Genomic DNA, 26,728 nt, shown 5'->3' on the forward strand with positions numbered 1-26,728 from the left:
CCTGCCCATGAAATCTCTGATATCTGAAGGATGAGGTAATTCCACTTTTATGGAGATGAAGAAAAGCCCCTTTTCAATAGTACTTGAATATAGTTATTAAGTTATCCTCTAAGCTTATTTCCTCTGGGCATTAAATAATACCAATGGCTTTCCACTTATATTCATGGGCTCTATTATTCAACTCTTTCATTATACATCCCACACTTCTTTGGCTTTTAATCAGTTTTTTCTACATCTCTGTCTAGTTTCTACCATGATGCATATGCCTTTAAAAGCCAGGTGGTTAAAGGATAATGGATAACAGTGCTTTGCATATTTCTGAGCAAAATGACTGTCAGTACTTATCACCCAAGATTCCAGCTTCTTGTTTCTGAAATCAGTTTATTGTGCATTGAACTTTAGCTTGGATTTTTATTAGATCAATCAGGAAAGCATATAAGCTAAGATGTGGGAGCAGGAGGGCAGTAGCTGTTTCCCATATCCCAAAGGAAGCCATTAGGACAGCTAGGTAGAGCTGTCAATAGAGCACCAGGTCTGGAGTCAGGAAGACCTGAGTTCAAGTGTCCCCTCAGGCACTTATTTGCTGTGTGATCCTGACCAAGTCACTTAATCCTGTTTTCCTCAGTTTCCTCATATGTAAAGTGAATTGGAGAAGAAAATGGTAAACCCCTCAGGATCCTTGCCAAGAAAACCCCAAATAGGGTCATAAAAGGTCAGACATAAATGAAATGACTGAACAACAAAAGGAAGCTACTCTTCCCTTGTTCTTTGAAACTGATTTCATGCTATAGATTAGAAATGTGATTAGCTAGAACCTTTAGACCAGAGTTCCTAAACCATTCCTTTTATTATGGCTAAAGTGTTGATTAGGATAGTATTAGAAAATGGATCTGTGAATTACTTAATTAAGACACTCCCAGATGAGAAAGCTCCTATCACTAATGAAAGTTGGCAACTTCTCTAAAACTTGGTTGTTGTTCTTCATACTTGACGAGGACCAAAATGATATCGCCATGTTGGTATCAATGTATAGTGTTTCCAACTAGCTGATCAGATCAATATGATTTCAGTGGGCTCTACAACAGGTAAGATATAAATATTCCATATAATATAGAATGGAGATGCCTCTAAATTGGGGCCGGTAATGGCATGCTTTACTACTACTTTCTTTGTACCTTATGGTTTTAGGGATACCCCTGCAAAGAGCTTTTGCTTATATGGTTTATATCTATTGATAGTAACCATATTAGACATTAATTAAAAATCTTAATACTATTATAAAAGAAACAAAAGCTCTCAAAGACCCCATGAAACTTTGAGAACTGCTGACCTATATCACAGAAAACTTAAATTATTTTCCAAGTGTTATACGTGCAGCATACCTCATGCAGGAGTAGGGTTGAAGCCAGGACTCCCTAGCTTCACACTTGGCTTTCTCTCCACCATGCCACATTGCATCTCTTATCATTTGACTACGAAAGATATCAGTAGAGATGGATGACACCTCTTCATAATATAGTAGAAAAGTTCCCTGACATCTTGCTAACCTATGTGTCAATTACCACATGTCTTTGTTCTAGGAAGGCTCATCTGCTGCTCCTTTTCATCAATCTGTCATATGATACCTGAGGTCTAGGATAGAGAAAATTTTGGTTGATAAAGACAATGTCCCAATTTCAGCCATAGATGTATATTTGAAAATGCATTTTGAGCCCTTTCCTGTGTTCTTCATATTACATTGTGATTTTGTTTGGTCTTTATTGTCAATTCAATCCCATTAATTTTTCTCAAGAATCTGTTGTCAGCAAGTGGCTGAGGATAAAAAGAAAAAATAAAATAGTCCCTGTCTTCAATGAACTTTTGAGATACAGGAAGATAGAGTAGCAGGCCTGGAGTCAGAAAAAACCTGATTTTAAATTTGGTCTTAGACAGTTACTAGCTGTATGACCCTGGGCAAGTCAATTTCTCCATCTGTAAAATGAGATAGAGAAGGAAATGGCCAACCACTGCAGTATCCTTGCCAAGAAAACCCCAAATGGCATCACCGAGAGTCAGATACAAATGAAAAAATTTAAGAACAAGAAAGTGAAATTCAACCCATTCCCAACTTGTTAAGTACACAACAATTTGAATGAGAGTACTAATAACTGGTGGTATCATTGGAACATTAAGAAAGGACATCAGAGGCCACGTCCTCCAAGATATGCCTTTTATACTTGAGGAATTGAGTCTCACTGGTATTAAGTGACTTGTCCAACACTGCATATATAGCAAGTAGAAGGGAGAGAGTCTGCACTTAGGTTCCCCAATTCTCTACCTAAACAGTTTCTATGATACTAGAGTGAGTCAGAATCCCTTTTTGAATGCATTATTGAGACAGTGGCACCTGAATGATCCTCCAAACAAAGCTAAGAATACTGTGAGATAGAAGTAAGAAAGGGGAACATTTCAGGAATGAGAATATCTTGCTTAAAGGGATAGAAGTGGAGTATGGATGTGTGTGTACTGGAAAGAGCCAGAAGTCTAATTTGACTAGTAGCTCAATTTGAACAGAATGGGAAATATGAGAAGAGGACTGAGGAAATTAAAATTAGTCCGTTTCATTTAATAATTAATTTTATTCTATAATTGAACTTGTTTTGTATCATTACCTCATTGTACCAAGCCCCATTTCTCCATTCTTGAGTTATGGTAAGGAATGAAGTTTTCTCTCCAAGGTAGTTTAAAAGTGTAGTTGAAGGGGAAGCTAGGTGGCGCATTGGAGAGAGCACAGGCCCTGGAGTCAGGAGTACCTGAGTTCAAATCTGGCCTCAGACACTTAACACTTACTAACTGTGTGACCCTGGGCAAGTCACTTAACCCCAATTGCCTCACTAAAAAAAAAAAAAAACAAACGTGTAGTTGAAAGGAAAAGTTGTCATTGTTCATGATACTAGCACCTGGGGCATCTGCTTGTTGTATGTAAGTCCTAACCAGTTGAAGCTGATATCATCTCCCAAAAGATCCTCTTTGCCTGTACTTGTACAGTTAGAGGTGACAGAGAGGCTTGTGGTACTGATCCCCTAATAAAGATTATGTAAGGGCCAAAATTTGTATGGGGGAATTAATTGAGAAGCTCGCCATAATATTGGGGTAAGAGGAGATTAACAGGCTCTTTAAAAAAAAAAAACAGAGTTTATTAGTGGGAACAAATTTAAAACACAAGTAAGGTTAATAGAACTAGGAACAAAGAAAAAGGGAATGGGGAAGGAAAAATATACAATCCACAACTCACCACCACCTGGAAATCAGCCTTTCTGAAGAGGATCAGCTGCTCAGCATTCCAGAGTCTTGCTCCCTCTACCTCTCATGCCATACCTCTCCTCCTTTATCTCTCCCAGAAGCTTTCTCTCCCACAGGAAATAGGGCCAACCACACACATAGACCCAAGTTAATTGTCTGGCAGCCCTGATTGACAGAACTAACAAGAGACTCTACAAATGTCAGCCCCTCAGCTTCTAGATGCCAAACAGCCCCTGACTGCCCTCACTGGGCTTCTAGTCATTATAATTTGGCCAGACCCATGCAGATGTGGGGGTGTCCAGGCACGAAGCCTGCATGCACGGGCACATCATGGGGCCTCCAATCCCAGCTAAAGATGGGGTCAGAGAAACCCCAAATCGCAACCAATTCCTTACAATTAAAAGAGGCAGATGATTCCCATTAAATAGTTAATATTTATTAAGTGTCAGAATGGGGCATGATTAATCACATCTGAATGTCAACCTACTTTTCTATGGATATCCAATTGTAATATTTCCCAAGGACTCAGACCATGTCCTTTCCTGAGTGTCAATAAAGAGGATCTTCCCCCCTTCTCACTGGAGTCACTGGCCTCATTTAAGTGGCCAATATGACCCAAATTGTTAACAGTGATAAGTATGTATCACTGTTAATAAACTGATTTTTGCCCCGAGCAGGTACCTCAGTTTACTTTATTAAATTTACTCACAAAAGGACTGACCGGAGAAACTACTATAAAGATAAATGTGATCCAAATTGCAAAGGAAAATGTCAGGTTGGAGACAGCATTATAAAGAGAAAAAAGGCTGCATTTTAATACATGAAGCACTCTTCTGTCCATGGATGTTCCCATGCATATCCTAGGCCCTTTACTCTTTAGTCTCTATACTCTTTTGCTTCATGATCTGATTACGTTCCATGTATTCAATTATCACCTCTATGTTGATTATTCTCATATCTATTTATTCAGCCTTCATCTCCAGGTTATTAGATTTATCAAATGATATTTCTTGTAGTTATCTTACACTCAACACGTTGAAAATTGAACTCATTATCTTTCCCTTCAAGACCTCCCCAACTCCCAAATTTCTGGTTACATCTTCTCAATAATTCAGTATTAGAACCTAAAGGTCTTCTTGAAGTGTTGAAGAGTTCTATCGAATCTATTTTTATAACATAGCTTGTATATACCCTTTCTCTCTTATGATTTTGCCACAATCTTGGTGTAGGCTCCTATTGCTTTATGCCTAGACCTTGAGGACATTCAGCTGGACTTTCTTCCTGACTCAATTCTCTTCCTAGGGCAATTCTCTCCTTACACCAAATCTCCAGTCAGCTAACAAGTTGTTCTTCCTAAAGCACAAATCTAGGGGGCAGCTAGGTGGTGCAGTGGATAAAGCATTGGCCCTTGATTCAGGAGGACCTGAGTTGAAATCTGGCCTCAGACACCTGACACTTTCTAGCTGTGTGACCCTGGGCAAGTCACTTAACCCCCATTTTCCCACAAAACCCCATAAAAAACAAACAAAAAACCAAAAAACCTAAAGCACAAATCTGCCCATGTGAAACCTCTATTCAATAAACTCCAGTGATTCCTTATAGCCTGCAGGATTGAATTTTAAAATCTCTTTGACATTCTGAGCCCTTCCTAAACTTTCCTACTACATTTCCAGTCTTCTTCAATCTTACATGTCCTGCTCCCGATACACTTTGATTCAGTGATATCAGTCTCCTTGATATTCCCATTAAAAATCTCTCCATCTCATGACAACAGAAATTTTCACTGGCTGTTCCTATGGCTGGAATTTTCCTTCTCCTAATATCCCTATATTCCTTCAAGTTCCAGCTAAAATTCCATCATCTATAAGAAACCTTTCCCATTTTTCTTTAATACTAGTCCTTTATGTTGATTATCTTCAATTGATCATGTATATATCTTGTTTATATATAGTTGCATGTTATCTTCTGTATTGCAAGTTCCTTCAGGGTAGAGACTGATTTGGGGGGGGGGGTCTTTTATGTATCTCTAGTGCTTATCACAGTTCCTGATTCATAGTAATAACCTGATAAATGCTTGTTGATGGATTAACATCTCCTCTGGGTCACTGTTCCTATGTACTACATAGGGGGTGGGGGCATTGAATTACATGGCCTCAAAGTCACTTATAACTCTAAAGCTATGATCCTATGAGCTTGCATTTTATCCTAGAGTCTTTAGCAAGCCAGTGAATAGTTTGTGAATAATGAGATTGGCATGGTTGTATGTTAATTTTGGAAAAAAACAAACACTGTAAAACATGTTCTTGATGTATTGAAGAAGGAAAAAATTGCATGCAGAGCAATTAATTGACAAATTATTGTTAGAGTTCAGGAAAGACATGACAAGGGGCTTAACCATGGTAGAAGATATGTAAATAGAGAGAAGAAGACAAATGTAAGAAATGTATATATGGTATTCTGTGGTGCCTAATATAATGTTAATCATATAAGAACAAGAAGAGACAATGGGGATCATTTACTCAACCTCTCCATTTTATAGATAAGGAATCTGTAATCCAGAGACAGTAAGAGAAATCACTTAATATTACACAATGAGTGAATGGATGTATATTCATTAATGGAATAATATTTTTTTACCTAATAAATGACTGGCAGGTGTGCATTTCATGAAATCATGTGGATGTGTATATAGAATTGTATTCAGTGAGCTTGATTGCTTGTGGAAAATGTACAATATAAAAACAAAGCCCAGAAGGCCTCTTGATCATATTGGTCACTTCCAACAAAGCTTCTATTTCCTTTCAACTCATTCTTGTTTCCATTGAGCAAAGAAAAAATAATCAAAGTAACAAACAAATGACATCCACCTAGAGTAATTTTCTAATCCTTCTATTTGAATCAATTGTCCTGCATTTCTTTCCAGGGACATGTAAAGTATATTTCGCATGTAATGCATATTTTTTCATAAGATATCAATATAAACTGTCTACATTTATATTCATCAGGTCTATTACTTCTTATTTTTCCCACAAAAATGGTGAGGCTCATGCGTGAGAATTGGAATGACACCCCCTGCTGGGAAAGATATTGCAGGGAAGCTCCGCCATGAGGAGAAAGCATGTGATTTAGAAACCATGTGACTTTAGGATCCAGAGGTTACCCAGTGAACGGAAGTGACATCCATAGAACCACCTGTGGGACCTGTTAATCAGAGCCACTAGCCAATTAGTTTGGAGCTGTGCGTGGACAGCCCTGTTTCCGGTTTCTCAGGAGGCTTCAGGGAGAAGCCTAGGAGCAAGCAGGCCTTTTTGGTGGGAGACTTTGGCAGGGGAGCAAGAGACAGGCAGGACAGGGAGAGCAAGGAAATTTCATACTTGTTACATGTGTTTCTCTTTACTTACCCCTAATATACTTTAATACTTAATGCCCAAAGATTGGTGCTATACCTTTTCTAATTTAAGGTGACCATTCATTAGATTTTAGACATGACAGCTAGAATTTTAGGACTCTTACACATGATAGACAACAACATTAACAGAGTAAGTTATAACATTTTGAAAAGTGGATTGGGTTTAGAATCAGAGAACTAGAGTTCATGTCTCTTATCGCTTATGCATCTTTAATTAAGAAAGCCTTTCTGGCCTCATTTTCTTTAAGAGGCATCAGCTAGATGGCATGTGAAGTTATTTATAATTCTAACTCCATGATCCCATAACAAGTGAACTCCAGAGTAGGTCTCCAAAGGTAGTGCAAATTTCAGTTCTCATCATTGGATAATTACCACCAACCAAAGGAAAATTGAGGCATTCCAAGGAAACCTGTGTAATCCACCACTGTTCATTTGACAGTGAAGCCCATTGTTTCTCTTACCTCTTCAGATTTACAGCTGATTGCAAGCCTATCTGCAATTCGGGAAGTCTAATTGAATTAGCCCAACATTTTTATTTATCAGCAAGATAAAGAAGAGAACATATATTCTTCTGCCATTCTCCAACATAAAAATAAAGACTGGAAACAGTCATTTAATGATTACTACTAGTCTTTTAATTTGTTTATTTACACATTATCCTCTTTCATCCCTTGTGTGCTGAAGGAACCCCATCCTACCCTCACACTTCACCACATTGACCAAGGGTATTTAAGACACTAAAAATAATATAATTTGGGGATGGTTGGGCAATTGGAACTGAGGTAATTAAAGCCATCTTCCCTCCATGTTACAGATAAAACAACCATTTAAATGTTTTTTTTTTTCCATGTTCACAAATTCATTAGTAGAAAAATCAGAATGAAAACATTTTGCATTCAATTCTTTGTTCATATCTTTTTACTACTTTAAGATATAGATTATCATCTTCAAGGTTTGGACATTACCATCACTCAAATGACAATAGATAAGTGCACAGGAAGAGTGAGCAGGCTACAACACATACAAATAAGGAATTAATAATGAGAACTAAAGCAAAAGAAATAATAAAATAATTTTATGTTAAAAATTTGATATCTTATAGTGCACATTTTACACTTTTCTTCTTTTGAATTGATTGAGCCACTTGTCAGGAACTTGTGGGAGGAGGATAACATAGATAAGAGTTGGGTAGGATGGGCATGTATCATTAAATGGCAAACTGTTTTGTTGAAGGGAATATCCAAACTGATGAGAATCCATTTGTATAACTGAGCATTAGGCTCCAGACATCACTACAAGACTCAGTGGTCCCTTATGTTGGGGAGGAATTTGTGACATTGAAATGCCTCTTTAAATAAAGGTGTTTTGTTTTTGTTTTTGTTTTCTTTTTCTTTTTTTCTTTCTTCTTCTTCTTCTTTTTTTAACATGAGTGGATGTAAAAATAAGCCAACCTTGGGCAGAGGGGAGGAAAGAAAGAAATCATAACCCTACAATTAAATATTTTGGCATATTGCTGCATTATATATAAGTAAACATAAATCCAGACAAAAAGCCTAAGAGGTGTTGTATTTTATTTGCACTATTTTCATCCTGACTTTCCACAAAGGCTGGAGAAATGTCATTGAGGGCAGAATTCTCCTACAAAGAATGATGTCAAGGGTGAGAACTGGCAGAAACTAAAACTAGCAATCACTGTTAATCCCCCACGATCCTCAGAAAGTAGTGCCTTACAGAATGTAATATCTGTTCCTTTCAGAAAACATGAAAAACACCAAGCCTATTATTGAAAGGATTATGCAAAATTAGGGATTAGTCAATATTTAATATTTTTATTAAAAAGCTGTGAATGCAGTAGTCTAACACTTCTTTGGGATGAAACATTCTCATCTGGGCCTTTTCTAACTTTGATTCAACATGTGGCAATGAAACCTAAGAAAAGATATCCAAAAATGGTATGGTCAAGATACTCAGTTCCAAAGAAGCCCTCTAAGAGGGGCTGCGACAAGTGACTTGTTATTTTCCTTTAAGAAATTAATTACTTTCAAAGGAATCTTAAATCTTTGCTACCACAGTATACAACCACCACCACCACTACCACAACAACAACAAACTTTTTTATGTTGGGTATTTTGAAATTCTAAATGTGGGTTCTAATCTGTCCCCCCAGTTTTGGGGGGAAAGTGGCTAAAATCATTGATAAATGAATTTAGGTTTGTAAAGGGCTTATTAAAAGATACAAGATAGTAAAATAAAGAGAAAGATTGAGAACAGATTTCTTATAGTATGGAAATCCTAGCTTTCCTACCAGCCTACATGAAGTCCTCCCACCACGCCAATGTCTCAAACCAAAAGAGGACCTCAACCCTCCGCCAGCATCTGCTTCCTGCTTCATGTTCTTCTCCCAGAAACGGGAGGTTCTTCAAGCTGATTGGCTAGCATCATTCAAATCCATTGGTTCACTGGACTTGAAGGTGGTCTAGATTTAAGTTCAATGTTTTTAGCTTCTGAGAACAGTACCTTCTTAAGGGCTATCCAGATGTGCTTACTATCTAGTTAACTGAAGTAGACTAATCATCAGTCAATCACTCTCACTTAATTCAATCAGTTTAGATTAATGTCCAGGTGGATCTTTGAGTATCTGCTAAATCCCTTTATCTACCACATTCCATTATCTTGACACAATGTGAATGGCATCTTAGTGTGTATGAATCTTTGTCCTTCCTCAAAATAAACCGTAACTGGACCCCCTCTCTTCTTTGCATCTTTGTTCACCTCTCAGTGTTTACTGTGTTCACTGTGTTCCCTGAAAGAAAATAAGTATTTTTGTTCTCCTGCTATCTTTTTAATTCATAGCATATGCAACAGAATGTTCCAACAATGTGCAGGTCATATAGAATGGGCAATCTATTTTGTGTCTGATTCTGACAGTCTTAAGGAAGAATGTTTCCCCTAGATATCAAGGTTTCACATTAGGGTCCCTATTCTCAGTATCAGTCAGGTAGAAACTGGCATCCTTCCCATCCTTGCAAGGTGAGATTTATTTTGATAACACACAGTCTTTCAATTTTTCATGTTTCCAGCCTCAATGAATCACTTATCACCCAATCTCAGTTTCTCAGTTTCTTAATGCTTAATGATTTCATTTGTTCACATTTTCCAGGGGAATGTAGGCTCCTTAAAAGGCAGATGCTACTCACCTTTGTTAGATTTTATATTCTCCTGGCTTGGAACAATGCCATGCACACAGTGTGTGATTAGTATTATTTTTTTAATTGACTTGAGTTTTCAGTTTCCTTAGGATTCTTTCAAGGATGTATGAAGTAAATGAATGAAAATAGCATAAAGCCTTAACATCTAATTCTTGTGGTTTCCACAATAAACTTCTTGGACTACATGTAAGATAGAAATAAAATCCTTCAGGCTAGCTTTGGAGTCTCTCCATAGTCTGTATTCTTACTACTGTTCGTCATATTTCACATTAAATCTTGTACATACAATTGATGATGATGGTGATGGTGATGCGATGAGAAGCATAGCTAACTTTATACGGCATATACTATATGGCAGGTACTGTGCCAAGTACTTACACTCATTATCTCATTGATCTTCCCAACAATTCTTGGAGATAGGTGCTATTATCATTAGTATTTTACAGATGAAGAAATTGAGCTAAATTAATGTTAAGTGATTTGTCTATGGTCAAATTACTAGAAAGTGTATGAGGTAAGATTTCAGCTTAGGTCTTCCTGACTCCAGGTCTAGTGATTTTTTCACTAGACCACCAGACTGCCTCTAGTAAAAAAAAAAACAAAAAACAAAAAACAAAACAAAAAAACCTATACAAAATGACAATCATTACCAACACTCTCAAAATACACAGACGTTGTCTGTAACAAAGTTACCATTTTGAAAAATAAAAGTAGAAGAATGAACAAATAAAATATAAAGATGTCTGATGATGTCAGGGATTCTCAAGACACAAACCCAGAAGAGAATAATTCAAAAACAATGACATGAAAAGACTCAGAGAAAGCCTAGGTTGTCTACAAAATCATTTAATATTCCCTGTAGAAATGAATCACTTTTTTAAAAGAATTTAGAATAATAATATAAATAAAATGAGAATGCTTTAGGAGAGGGCCAAGTGGTGTAATGCATAGAGTGTCAGGCGTGAAGTCAGGAAGACTCGTTTTCATGAGTTTAAATCTGGCCTCACATACTCTAGTTAAGTGACTTTGGGCAAGTCACATTTGTCAAAATAAACTGGAGAAAGAAATAACAACCCTACCCCAAGTATCTTTGCCAATGTGACTGAAATCAACTGAACAGCACGAAAATGTTCATTAAGTATGACTATTTTTTACACAGATCTCTCTCTGTCTCTCTCTGTCTCTGTCTCTCTGTCTCTTTCTCTGTCTCTGTCTCTCTGTCTCTCTGTGTGTCTCTCTCTCTTTCATTCTCTCTCTCAGTTTCTGCCTGTCCCTGTCTGTCTGTCTTTCTGTCTGCCTGCCTGACTGTCTCTGCAGTGGAGGGGTAGTGATAAATAAATGTTTGATTCCTCACCCCCTCCATTAAAAAAAAAGAGAGGAAATGGGGAGGGAAGTCTCTGGTGGTAAAGGATAAATGGACAGTCCATTTGCTCCTTTGTTCCATAATGTGTCCAGAGAAGATGAGAATGACCATGGGGATTTTGAGTGATTCCTATTTTTCAAAGGAAACACTTAACAAGAATTTTAAGCACTTACTATATTTCAGGAAGTGTCTCCATAGCTGAAAAGAAAAAGGAAAACAAAAGTAACAAAAAACAAAACCAGTATTTGCTCTAAGGGAACATGTGTTCCAAAGAGAAGACAACAGACACATAAATAGCTATTTTAGATAGCAGGAAATTTATTTCTGAGAAGAATTATTAGCATTTAAAAGATCTGAGGGGCAGCTGGGTGGCACAATAGATAAAGTACCGGCCCTGGATTCAGGAGGACCTGAATTCAAATCTGGCCTCAGACACTTGACCCTTACTAGCTGTGTGGCCCTGGGCAAGTCACTTAACCCTCCTTGCCCTGAAAAAAGCCTTCTAGGAAAAAGGGTGCTTAGCTTCTTTTAAAATTTTTTTTCTTGCAGGTCAATAAGGGTTAAGTGACTTGCCCAGGGTCACATAGCTAGTGAGTATCAAGTGCCTGGGGCTGAATTTGAACTCAGGTCCTCCTGAACACAGGACTGGTGTTTTATACACTGTGTCATCTAGCTCCCCACCCCCACCCCCAGTATTGAAAGAAGCCAGAAATGCTAAGAGGTGGAGGTGTGTAGGGAAAATTTTCCAATCTGAGGGGCAGCCAATACAAAGACACATGTATAGAAGGTGGAGTGTCATATGTAGAGAACAGCAAACAGTTAGTTGAGATGGGCCAGAGTACACAGAGGGAAGTAATGTTTAAGGAAGTCAAAATGTAGAAAGGAGCCAGATAATAAAAGGCTTTGGATATCCAACATAGGCCTTTTTATTTGATCCTTAACATAATAGGGAATTTCTGTAGTTTATTGAATAAAGTGATGGCATGGACAGATCTGTACTTTAGGAAAATAATTAGCATCTTTAGGGAGAATGAATTCAAGTAGGTGAAATATGAATTGCACTGAATGGATAAGAATGGATGTGTTGTTACCTATGTGATGCCCATTTCTGAAGGGAATACCCACATTGATGAGGCTACTAACCATTTGAGTGTCTGTAGTTCATTGAGCTCAGTAGGCATTTAGCCTTATGTCTTGAAAGTATGCATTAAACACTTACTATATACTCCCTGGCACTGTGCTTGCTGCTGAGGTTAGCACCAAGAAGAAAATAATCCCTATTCTAAAGGGCATTACATTCTGGTTAGTGAGATAAGTAGTGTATAAGTATATAGAGAATAAGTATATGAAAAGAATGAAGAACAATAAATACAAAGCTATTAAATGGAAGATAGTGAATGGGGGCACTTGAGATCTTAAAAATATTCATATATAGAAGATATTCCTATGACTACATGTTGTAAGAAATGGAGGGCTCTAAGAGGCAGAGATAAGTGGGGAGTTTATCCCACTTATTCACTTGGGGAATGAAACACAATGAAGCTAAAAAGATAGGTTGTAAAGTACTAGCTTTTCTTTCTTTCTTTTTCTTTTCTTTTCTTTTTTTTTTTGAGAGGGGCAATGGGGGTTAAGTGACTTGCCCAGGGTCACATAGCTAGAACATGTCAAGTGTCTGAGGCCGGATTTGAACTCAGGTCCTCCTTAATCCAGGGCTGATGTTTTATCCACTGCACCATCCAACTGCCCCAGTAGCTTTTATTTTGAATGATTTAAAATCACAACAGAGATATTGATATAGACATAGGCAAAACATATAAATAGACATAGATGATATAGGTATAGACATAGATATCTGTGTATACATATATACAAACATGTGTGGATCCATCTATCCATGCATCTATCCATGCATGCATCCACCCACCCACCCATCCATACATGCATTCACCCATCCATCCATCCATCCCATTATCTATCTATCATATGTCTGTGTCTGTCTGTCTATCTATCTATCAATCAATCTCATATGTGTCTACCTGTCTATCTTTCTATCTATCTATCTATCTATCTATCTATATCTATCTAATCTCTTTACAATGTCTATGCCCTCTCTACACAATTACACAGTGAGGTAGAAAAGAGTTCCTTCTGGATAGGCCCAAACTGTCTTTGCTTCATTCCCCTGCCAGTTGTACTTTTGAATCTCTACAATTCCCACTGGCAGTACTTTCTTTCCTTCTTCCCTAGTCCTCAGCCCCACATTCTAGCCCCCTTTATATTTTGTCTTATCCTTTTAACATCTATTTAATGTAAGCTCCTTAAAGGCAGGGGCTGTCTTTTCTTTGGTTGGCATTTGTATCCCCAGTATTTGCTACAGGATCTGGGATGGAGTAAATACTAAATAAATGTTGGTTTATGTATTCTAGCTCTCCCTTACCCTATCATGTTATTTGTGTAGAAACTGGAGTTGTTATATGATTTGCCTAAAGCCAAATGCACAGAGCCAGTACTGAAAATCCATTCTCCTATCTCTTGGTCCAATTCTTGCCCTACTAAATCTATTTGCCTCTCCTCTGGACATTACTGGCTCTTATTTCATCCTTACATTGGTCCCTCATTCTTTCTAGCAAGTGACCATCTCCTTGTGGGGAAAAGGAAATGTCAAAGATTCAATTTCTATTTTCTTGAAATATTAAGTAAGTCAGCCACTATTCAACTCCCTGAAGGGAAATTCTCATCCTTTCCCAAATCAAGTTTCTGGCTTTTACCAAAACCATAAATGAGTGAATGATATGCATTTTGGGAAAGCAAGCAAATATGATATGATAGAGCACAGACGCCTGGAGATTAAAGCATCTGGGGAGTCCTCCAGGCTCAGTTGTCTAGGTTAGTTCTGAAACCATCTGGTAAGGATACTTTGTAGCTAAAGTAACAGGTTTCAAGAGAAGCAACAAATCAAAAAGAAATTTTCTTGAGGCCTCAAAACCTGGGAACATGTCAGAGAATGGAGACATCAGAGGGACTAACACAAGAGACAACAGCAAACTGATCGCTCTGCAACACATGGGCTGAACAGAAGACTGTTATGCATGGGATGTTGCTTTTTCTTTGGCCATGCCCCTTTATAAGATGCTTACTCTAGTGCTAGCCTTGCAATCAGGAAGTTCTGGGGTTGAGTTTGATCCCTGAATCTTATTAGCTTCCCCTCTTTCAGCAGGGCCTCTGGGAATAATGTGTCTTCTCTATGAAGAGGAGAAAAAAATCTTAGTAGAGTTATGAGGAATACAAGTATTAAGTGTGTACATGAAACTTTTATACTGGAAAATGTTTCTGTTTTGATATGGATGTGACTTAGGGGGTCCTCAAAGCATAGTTCAAATATCACTTCTCATACAAGACTCTTATCATTGGTAGTCCTGTCTCTTTCTGGAAGTTTTGATGTATTCTTTGGTTGCATGTTCACATTTATTTTAATCTATTTTAATGTAATGTAATGAAATGTAAGTTTCTTGAAAACAGAGCTGGCTTACAATATCTTGATATCATTGATACATACAGTAGCTACTTAATCAATGATATTCAAATTGAATCATGTGACCAATGCAATCCTGTCTGCATCTCTTTTCTCAGAATTCATTAGCATTTAGCAAAGTAACCAGACATTTGTCATGTATTGTCTTTTATTTTCTGCCTTACTTTATGTGTATTCGTTATTGATCCTGAAGCTCACATACATGAGGGGGGAGTGCTTTTTATGTACCCCCTAAAATGCTCAGAACAAAGCTGGAAAAAGAGTCATGATGAGGATATTGGTGGCTGTAGTGATGACAAAGCAGCATGCCCTGCAGTGGATAGAAAGCTGGCTTCAGGAAGTTCTGTGTGTCAGTCCTGCCCTGATAGGTACTGGCTATGACCTCAGGAAAGACTGTAACCCTACTCAACACCCTCCGAAACACTCTGTGCCTGTATATTAAAGCCATCAGTTATTGTAAATTCCTGGAAAGAATGTCTACGTGGAAAGTTCTCTCACCCTGTTGAAATCACATGGCTAGATGTGAATATCCATGTATCTATCTATGGATCTATCTATATAATCTATATATGGATCTCTGTTTCTATGCATGTTTGTATGTATCTATTGTGATGAAATAATGGGATTTGGCAGATGCCCAGGGGCTCCACCAGGAATTGATTGAATTGGGTGAGACAGAGACTGACTGAGAATCTACTTAAGGATGATTAAATTGAAACCACACCTGGCTAGCCCTGAGTGGGGTGTTGTTTTCAGAGACTGTGGAATAAGACATCAACAGGAGACCACCCTCAACCAACCAGCTTGAAGGACCTCCCATTTTGGGGAGAGAGACAGGAAGTAGGAAGGTGAGGCTGGCTCCCTGGATCTTCTTTTTTCTGGGACTTCGGTGTGGTGGCAGAACTTCACATGTTTGGTAAAGACAAGATTTTCTCTCTGACTATTGCACATAGACCTAACCTAGGGTTTTCCAATCTATAAGAGATCTGTTCTCACCCTCTCTCTCTTTACTAACATCTAATACACTTTAATAAATACTTAAAAGCCTAAAGTGTTGTTGAATTTATCAGTAAATCTTTGCTAGTTTCCCCAAAAAACTGGGGTGGGGGGGCAGGTAAGGACCCACATTAGATTTTAAACATCACACTATCTATGCATATACATGAACACATACATATGTACACATGTATATATGTACATACACACATGTGTACACATTACAACACATCATGTAATGTATAGTATATATGTCATATTATGTTGTATTATATGGCATTATGTTAGGTAATATTTGTTACAGTATCATATGACATTATATTGTGGGATACTATATTATATCAAGTTATCTTATGCTATATTATCATATATGTACACACATTACATATACATATATGATGCATACATACAGAAATGTAGGTACACATACATATGTGTAAATACATGTGTGCATGTGTGTGCAGTGTATGTCTACATATATGTGGATGTGCATATGCATACATATGCAGATATGTATACACATACACACATGCCTACACAAACATGTTTCTTTCTTGCCTGTGATTTCACTCTTGTAGTGAAGTTTAAACTAGGAAGCTCTGTTTATGTATTTTAACACAATAACTCCCATAGAGCAATTTAAGAGATGTTCTATGAGGCACTGAGAGGTTAAATGACTTATTCAGGGTGAACCAATATATATATGAGATCTAGGACTTGAACATGTCTTCCTTACCTTTTTCTCTCCTTTCATATATGTGTGTACACATAATCAAATATACTTATATGTATTATACATATACATGTGTGCACATATATAAGTTCATTATGTACATGTGTCATGCATTTGTATAGGCAAATGTGTGTATCATGTATGCATACATATATGTGTGCATGTATGTATGAATGCATGTGCATATGTGTATATATGTCATTTATATATTCTCTCTAGATATATACATATATATATGCATAAAAAGAGCTAGATTGAGACAGAGATGAGAAGGAGAAGGAAGTCAATATTTTACCTGACTGTTTTTAAAGTTTCAGTAAGACATCCCCAAAAAGAGAAAAAGACCTAATAGGAAAAAAAAAATTATACCAGTTCTTTTTGTGGTGGCTAAGAATTGGAAATCAAAGGTATGTCCATCAATTGGGGAATGACTAAACAAGCTGTGGTATATGATTGTGGTGGAAGGTTATTTTGTTATAAGAAGTGACAAGCAGGATGATTGCAGAAAGGCCTGGAAAGGCTTATATAACCTGATATATAGTGAAGTGAGAAGAACCAGGAGAATGCTATGCAAAATAACAGCAATATTGTTTGATCAAGAACTATGAATGACTTAATTATTCTCAGCAATACAGTGATCCAAGACAATCTCAGAGGACTAATGTTGAAGCATGCTACCCACCTCCAAAGAAAGAATTGATATTGATTGAACAAAGACTTTAATTTTTTTTCTTTTGAGTTTTCTTATACAAAAGTACTCATATGGTAATGTTTTACATAATTGTACATGTATAAACTGTATTGGGTTGCTTATTATCTCAAGGTGGGGGGGAATGGAGGGAGAGGAGGAAGAATAGAATGTGGAACTCAAAATTTTAAATTATGAATTTATTTAAATTTAAAACAAAATAAAATTTCAGTATATGGGCAAATATTGCTAAGAGTCAATCCCCAGCATTTCACAAAGTACTTAGTACCTAGTGTGTGTTTGATGAAGGCTAGTTAAGTGACTTACTGGGTGGAAACTAGGTTATTTTTCAAAAGTATTTTTTATCTTTCCTGCAGGCTCCCTATATACAAAACATTGTAAACCAAGGCCCCAAACCTTCTGAAATAATTTTCCTTTTTCTTCATTATCACAGATAAATGATAGATAGACAGACAGAAAGATATGTGTATATAGAAAAATATATCTTTCCTCTCTCTTTCATGGTATTAGTTTATTCTCTTAGCATCTTTCAGTTTAATTGGAAAATTCCTTATCATCTCACTTGAACACAGAAGCAAACAGGGAAAAAGCAAGACTTTCTCAGATCTTGGCTTTGTACCATAGGTGACACTTGAAGTTAGGTACAGGAGGTATTGACATGAAGGCTTGAGATTTATACTCCTCCTTGAGCACAGACTCACTCTGCTGCTTGAGATTAGCCTCTTCTTTTCTTTGGTCTTGCCTGCCTATCCCATAAAAATCAGATACTTAACTCCTCTTAACTTTCCCCCCTCCAAACTGGGAGACTGGAGATTAAGTAAATTCATAATTGTAAAGGGCTTTGTAACAACTCATGCTCTGTAGTTGTTAAGTGTTATTATTAGAATTAATCCTTGTAATGAGTATCTAGATGGTATCTCATAAAGTATCTTATTAATAAGATAAATAATGTACTACTTTAATGAAATCTTTAAAGCCTGTTTTGCGGCATAAGATGAGAAGAGATTCTTATGAAACAGGCCACAGATCCCAATAATACCATCATTTTCTGGGCCTTTCTTCTCTCTCTACTACCCTCCCCCTCCCCTTCTTCATAGTAAGCTTAGGTCCTGTATTTGCTCATGAAGCTCAGATATCAAGTGTAGAACATGCTGCCAGGTGAGCTAGGCCCAATTATATTACAAACAACACCTGGCACTCCTTGTGTCCTCTAGATCCTGATGCTGATATGGACATGCTTGTCTCTCTCTAGTGCTCTGCCTTGTGAAAGGCTTCTTTCAGTCCCAGATGCTTCCACAGTTCCAGATGTTCACCAATTTCACAGTGGCTCTTTTCCTTTCTTCATAAAAACTATGAGGGCCATAATTTGTTATACAGAACGTTAATTGGGTGACTCACCTAAATATTGGGGTCCTGGAAATATGCCCTTTTTAGATATTTCTCCCAGGCCAATAAGAAAGGAGCCTTTAAGCTTTAATTCACAGAAGGATCAGATTTTATTACTTGGGAATTAATTAAACAACAAAGGTAAAACTAATAAAATCAAAGATAAGGAAATAGGAAAAAAAGAAATGCAGATAAATACTCTTAACTCTAAACTTAGCCTATGCAATCCCCAAATCATTTCCAATTAAGCTAATTCAAAGGAATTTAGGGTTTTCCATAATTAACTCACCAACACCTGGAGAGTCTGCCATTGCTCACGCCACTGGAAGGGGAGAAGCGAGAGAGAGAGAGAGAGAGAGAGAGAGAGAGAGAGAGAGAGAGAGAGAGAGAGAGAGAGAGCTTTCTGGAAATTCCTTAGCCTCCCCTCAGGGAGCATTCAATCTTCCTCCCCCAAAAGGGGAGGTCCTTCAAAAACTGTCTATGGAGAGTTCTCCTTCTGATCTCAGTAGCATACATAACTTCAGGGTGGGCCAGGTGTGGCCTCTCCCAAATGAGTCAGCTAAAAACTGCAACAATAATTTCATCACAAATAGTTTTTACCACAAAACGTATTTTATCGTTTTAGAGAAAGAGAACATAGACAAAAGAAACTGAACCAAGTACAGAATATTCAGGGATTTCAAGTATGGAGATTATCATTATCATATTGTTTGATTAATTTATTCAGTCAGATTCACTGTCACTCAATATGACAAAAGTGCCAATTACCAGCTATCAGAAGCAAACGCTGCAACGACCTTTTTTCTCCAAGTAACTTGACTATATACTCCTAAAGTACAAAAGAACAAAACAAAACAAAATGTTGTATTAGGAATCTGGGGGAGAGGGGTTCAAGTGTTGGCTTTCCTATGTCATTTTTAGGTAACCTCAGACAATTTCCTTTTACTCTCTGGACCATAGTTTTACCTTGTCTACAATGGAGTTGCCAACCTAAATTAGAAATTGATATGGGACATAGGATGACCAGACAACAGGACAGCCATTTCAATGAGTCAAAGGACTATTAAAGTTTAAACTGGCCAAATAGATAATCAGGACCATGGACAAACCTAAGAAGCAATGGAAGATAAAGTTCTATAGCAGAAAAGTCAATTAGATGTGGCTACTACTACCTGGCCTGGAGCCAGGAGACAGAGATAAGGTTCCTAAAAAAAATAAATAAATAATAATTCCTCTCCACTCTCAGTAATGACAAGCATCCAAGTGTTCCCTACCCCTACCCCCAAAAGGACCTTTCCATTTTAGGTGGTCACCCCATCTATCCTCTATAAAAGTTGGAAAATTTTTTACCTTCCTTCTGTTCTGGGAGGAAGATGTTTCTAAGCCATCTCTGCCCAAGGGGTGAATTCTTTGACTTACCCTCTCAGTAACTTTCTTTATTGCCAAATAAAAGACCATTTTAATTCTCAATGGACTGTGTGCAAGAGTGTAACTTTACTGAGGAATACCTAAGGATCCCCAATACCGTTCCCTTCCTGACAAAACCATGTGATACAGTAGAAAACAAAATCACAGGAAATAAAGTACAAAAATTAACAAGTGAAAAGGACACTGAGTTTGACTTGGATGACCTGATTTTGTGGATCTGTCTCTTGGAGTTAACTATGTGAGTTTGATATGTTATGTCTACTAGCTTTCTTCTATTTCTTTCTTGTCTCCTACCCTGTAAGACAGATAATAATATTTTTCACCCTATTAAAAGTGAAAAGATAGTCATAATTCAATTTTTGAAATGTTTGGTTGGTTGTTAACCTTCATTCTTTTTTTTTTTTTTAGTGAGGCAATTGGGGTTAAGTGACTTGCCCAGGGTCACACAGCTAGTAAGTGTTAAGTGTCTGAGGCCAGATTTGAACTCAGGTACTCCTGAATCCAGGGCCGGTGCTCTATCCCCTGTGCCACCTAGCTGCCCCGTTAATCTTCATTCTTAAAGAAGAAATATGACCAAAAAATGCCATAAAATTGCTAATTGTATTAAGGTTCCTAAGTCCATGACTAGAACTAGAAATAAGAATATTTGACACTGCACTGTTCTGCTCACAACCTCATGGTACACAAGGTTTATCGATGTCTCAGTTTCCTAAAGGCAGAGTACACAAGGAATGAGAAACAGGTCAAATGTTGAGGAAAAGTGGCATAATGGCTAGAGTACTGTACTGGGAGACCTGAGTTCTAGTCCTGCTTCAGATACATAATAAGCTTCATTACCTGAGGCAAATCACTTTAAACTTTCTGAGCCTATTTGCCCACCTATAAATTGAGAATAATAGCATCAAGAGTTCTTTTGTAAGATCCAGTGGGAGAGTTTTTATAGAATATTTTGTAAAATGTTTGCCATTCCAATAGGGTTAGGAGAAACAATCACAAAACATGAATGTCAAAGAAGGGGTAGTCCTTTGCTTATTCTATCAGGAAGGTGGAGAGTTGTGGAGATGCTTAGATTAAGCTCCAAGTGAAGCACTTTAGCATAAGGTTAAAAGTATGGGATTTATCGTCACAGAAACTATATTCAAATCTGAGCTCAGAATCACTGCCCATATGACCTTGGGACATTCACTTCACCAATTTAGCTTCAATTTCCTCACATATAAAATGTGAAAGTTGAACTAGATGGCCTCCAGAGCCCCGTTTGGTTTTAAATCTATGATCTACATCGCAGCTTTCTCTAGATGTTAGACATCTCCCTAGCCAATACTTCAACACGATCAGCCCTTCATCACTTCCAGTTTCCCAAAGGACTTCCCTACTAATACCTTAAATATAGTGAATCTAGGAACTCATTTGGAGATGACATAAATGGCCACCACATTCCAATGAAAATATAGGCCTAGAAATTCATGCAGGCATGACCTCTGCCAAATTGACACATTTTTAAGCAATTAACAAAATCAGTAAAACATACGTAGGACTGCAACTGGCTCAAACATCAATATTACACATTATTTATGTGCCATTTATTCCATTTACTATAAGAAAACAGTCCCAAGAGTTCTTTATTGAATATATTATTCAGTATTTGTATAAGCCTCATAGTGTAAAGAACAGATTGACTGGAGGGGAAAGATAACATTAGCAATTCCTAAGAATACATATTTTGAAGAAAGAAAGAGACTTTCTTCAAAATATGTATATGTCAGGCTGAAGTTTATTATTTACAGAAAACTAATTTGTATATATGATGGTCAATAAATCCTGTCAATTCAATTCACTTCAGTTCAATTGAAGGAACATTTTCTAAAATCGAATATATACCAGGTAATGAATAAAGTGCTGAGGATATGAATACAAAAGTGAAATAATCCCTATTCATAAAAGGGGTTTGTGCGTGTATTTATTATCCAAATGTTTATTAAATAGCTTCTATATATAAAATGTTTTATTAGGAATTGGAAGAGATGATACTTCAGAATTTTTCCTGCCTATGATTTCATCATTTGATATTTTATCTCTTAGCACAAATTAACTTGGAAGAAGGAAGCAAGGAAGGAATAAAGTAAGGGAGGGAAAAAGGATGAAGGGATGGAATAAAGAAGCATGAAGGGATGGAATAAAGAAGCATGATGGAAGGAAAAAGGAAAGATGAAAGAGAAAAAAACCCTTTTTTTAATAATTAGAAATATGCACTACTAGAATGAGCTTCTTTGACAGTACACTCTCCCAGGCTAAAGATTGTTAAAGTAAAAGTAGATGACCTCTTTTCAGGAATGCTATAAAGGGTATTCTTATTTAAGTCTGATATGAAGTAAAAGGTCTCTGAGGTGCCTTTCAATTCTGTGGCTCAGTTATCTGTGACCTCTGTCTAGAATTTATGTACTGAAGGACTAACTGAATGGGCTGCCCATGTTATTACGGCTGTTATGATGCATTAGTGAGTAGGAGAACAATTTGCCATGGGAATGGCTATAGCCAGTGAATATTAACAAAGGTCCTTAAAAATGTCATGATGAGGTTAAATATGGAAGATTTTGGATGAAGAGTATTCTGGGCTGCCCTGCCTGATACAAGTGAAAGTGAAATGAGAATTGATGTGATGTGTGGATATGATCTGTGACTTCTATAACTATTTTGGTTCCTTCCAAACTTCCTTCATCTCACATACAAGAAGTTTTGTCAGTATGGACTTTTGGAAATCTGTAAATTAAGGTTGGGTTTAATGCAACTCTTCTGAATGATTATTATCTAAACTCTTTTTTTCCCTTTCAGTTCATCAAGAGAGGTCTTAAAAAATAATAAATATAAATCGCAAACCCATAATTCTTAAATATTTGAACTGACATTGGAACTAAATGTCCTTTCTTAATAAAACATAGGACTGGTTAGTATCAAGGTCAGGTAAAAGAAGAGAAGAAAAGGAAAGTCATGCTATCATAAATTTAGAGTTTGAAATGGATGCTAGAAATAATTCAGTTGAAACTTCTTATTTATGAATTGGGGAAACTGATGACCACAGAGGTTAAATGGCCGGTCCAATATCATACAGATGGTATGTGACAGATTTGGAAATTTAGCTCAACTATTTAAACTCTAAATTCATTTATAATCTAAATCTATGACTTTTTAGAAAACCAGGCTTGACTTTTATGAACATTATCAGTTTAGTTGAAAGGCCAATATGTGCTTTAGATCAGGGCTTCTTCAACATTTTCCACTTGCTACCTCTTTGCGCAATAATTTTTTTATATGACCCCAGATATATAGATATATAAAATAAGTATACATGTCAAAAATTAACTGCCAAATACTTTGCAGCCCCCACTTTCAGTTACTGGACCCCATATGGGATCATGACCCACAGTTTCAGAAGCTTCCCTTTAGATCCAAGACATCAAGAAGTTAAATGGAGTCAAAGGAAGAAGCCAAAATTCAAGTCACTATGTTAACAGAAAGCACATTGTTTGCTTCTAATATATATAATGGTGTAATCCTTGGGAAGCTCTAGAAAGTTCATAGGATCATAAAATTACAGCTGGAAGGTACATTAGAGAACACTTAATTCAACCTCCCTCTCCTATTTTAAAGATTATAAAGCCAAGGCCCAGAGTACTTAAGTTGCTTACCCAAGGTCACACAGGTTGAAGAGAGTTGAGATTTAAACCCAGATCCTCTGACTTCAGAGGCAGAATTTTTTTTCTCTTTTGTATCATTCCACCTCTCTAGTGAAAATATGGAAATAGATAAATAACACCTTTCATTTGGTTAGGATACAAATATGATTTATGGGTAACCCTTGGGGATCTTCCATTCAAGTTTCATTAATTTCTTAGTACTGTTTTTTTTTTTTAATCCTCAGTCTTACTACACTAAATATCAAAACAATGTCTAAAGCTCTACATATATTCATGGCATAGAAGAATAATGAATGTCCTGTATTTTAAATGAACCCTGATTACTGCATTGGATTACAGTAATACAAATTCAATAAAGGAATTATTAGGTAGATACTTCCTTTCTTACCATTTTTTCAGGTTTTCAATTAACTTAAACTGCCAAATTATGCATTATGCATACCTAAGAGTGGATATTCTCTCATCCAGTCATTACAATGGAGATTGCTTGGGTGAACAGTAGCAACAATAGGAAAAAGCAGGACATGGGCCAAATTTGCCTCAGGCTTCCCTAAAGTCCTTATTTTATTATTTATTTCTTCCCAAATTTTAGCTTTGCAGCTTGCTGCCTATGAGGTACTGGGCAAATCATTTGACCTTTCTGGGCTTTTGTTTCATCTTTTGGGAAAAAAAGGTGTAAGGGAAAATTTGAATTAGCTGGTTTCTAAGATCTGTTCACACTCCATATCTATGATCCTATGAAATTTCTCAAGTTTTCTGAGGATTCTTCCATTAAGCATTTTAGAAGTTAGAAATGTGTACATTGTTCCAAAGTTCAATATAATTCAGTAGGAGATCTTTTTTTTTTTTTTTTTTAGTGAGGCAATTGGGGCTAAGTGTCACACAGCTAGTAAGTGTCTGGTGTCTGAGGCTGGATTTGAACTCCGGTCCTCCTGAATTCAGGCCCAGTGCTTTATCCACTGTGCTGAAACCAATTTTGAAACATGATATTGATAGCCCTCAGGATACCTGTACTCTGTGTTGGGAAGCCTGCTAGCTTTGTTTCATGTTGCTCACCTCAGTATTCCTACCTTAATAAGACCTCTCACAAAGAATAAAACTACAGATATTTCAACCATATTTCCTTCCTTGACTTGTCCTTGAGAGTTGCCCAGTCAATTCTCTGATGTCTGAAGATCAGGGTTCCCCCTCACTCCCCCACTTCCCACAGGGGTTCCCTTTTTCTCATTTCCCTTTCCATTTTTCTGCTATTTATTTGCTTGGTTATAGTTTCTTTGAAGAGAGTCTTCTGATCCAAAGACACATTTGGCCTCTGTGGATCCTGAGAAAACTCATGAATACCATTTTGGAACAGCCTGGAGGCAGTCGGCAAGCAAGGAATCCCAGGGTAGGGAATGGCACCAAGGGGCAAAGTGAATATGAAACTGACAGGTGGTGCTGAACAGACTTCACAAAGAGAGAGCTTTTAAAAGACAAGAAATTGAAACAGCCTTGATAATTTGTCCCCCTCTTCCATAAGTCAAGGAGCAAACATATTGATTATGAAAATATGAGAGGGGCCAGGACTACCATTTCCCCCCTTTTCTCCCCAATAAAATCACTTGTAAAAATGTTGAGTAGATTAGTGAAAAATAATTTAGCCCACAAAATGAGCATGCTCCATTTAGTAACCTCAGCAAGAAAAAAAATTCAAACATTTCCTAGGTACCAATAGTTTTCAAAACATACATTCTGATGTTTAGGTAATGTTTGGCTCTTGACCAATATATAGCAGAACATAAGCCCTGGCACATTCTACTATGATGGAAATCCTTGCATATGATGTTTGCAAATGATTGTCCACTGACTAAGGGACAAATACCCTTAGTATGGAGGGTTGTATATAGTCAAGGATGTTGGGTGGTCTAATTCAGATACTTTTCCATACTACCTGTGTAATCTTAAATAAGTTTTTTAACCTTTGTGTAATTTAAGATTCTGAATGTGGATTCTAATCTGTTCCCCCAGTTTTGGGGGAAACTGACTAAAATCACTGATAAAACGAGTTTAGGTTTTTAAGGGTTTATTGGAAAATAGAAAGAAAAAGATTGAGAACAGAATTCCAACAGCCTGGCATTCCTATCTTTCCTCAAATTTCCTGTGAAGTCCTCTGCCGCCACCACCAAGAAGTCAGGAACCCAAAAGCCCCAAGAGCTCTCCGCGCAGGCTCCCTTTCCTCCTTCCTGTCTCCTCACAGAAAATAGGAGGCTCCTCAAGTTGATTGGCTGGTAGCCTTGATAGACAGCACCCATGAGCAAACGTCATTTCCTGACGCCAAGGAAAAGCCACAATGTCTCTGAGGCATTTTCCTCATGGTGGAGCTTTCCCACAGCAAGTCTCTAGTAGGTGGCATCATTCCAATCATTACACCTTGATGGCCTCAGTTTCTCTATTTATATATGAAACAATTGCATAAGATAACCTTTGAGATTCCTTTCATTCCTAAAGCTTTTATACTATCAACTCTATTGATATTTACAATTCTAAATCTGAGATCCTGGGAAAGCTTACTGAGTCAGACCTCAGAGGACCTGGGTCCACAACCTACCTTTTTCATTTAACTATCTGCAATGAATTTAAACATCTAAACCTCAGTTGCTTCATTTATAAAATGAGAACTTGAACTAAATGCCCTTTGAGATCCCTTCAAATTTTAGCTATGCAATCCTATGGGCATTTAGTCCTCACAGTAACCCTAGGAAGTATTCATTATCATTATGACCACTTCAAATGTAAGTTGGGGGAACCAAGTTTCAGAGAAGTGAAGGGTCTTACCCAAAGTGGCCAAGGAGGAGGACCTAGTCAAGTCTTCTAATTCTAACTAAAGGGATGAATACCCTGTATCATACAGCTTCTTCAGTGGACAGAGTCTATTTCTCTCCCTCCTCCAATTCTCCCAATCTCACACACCTTTATGCATTATTATGTGGTAGGAAAATTCCCCCAG

The sequence above is a fragment of the Dromiciops gliroides genome, chromosome 2 (genome assembly GCF_019393635.1).
Source record: "Dromiciops gliroides isolate mDroGli1 chromosome 2, mDroGli1.pri, whole genome shotgun sequence".
NCBI lineage: Eukaryota > Metazoa > Chordata > Mammalia > Microbiotheria > Microbiotheriidae > Dromiciops > Dromiciops gliroides.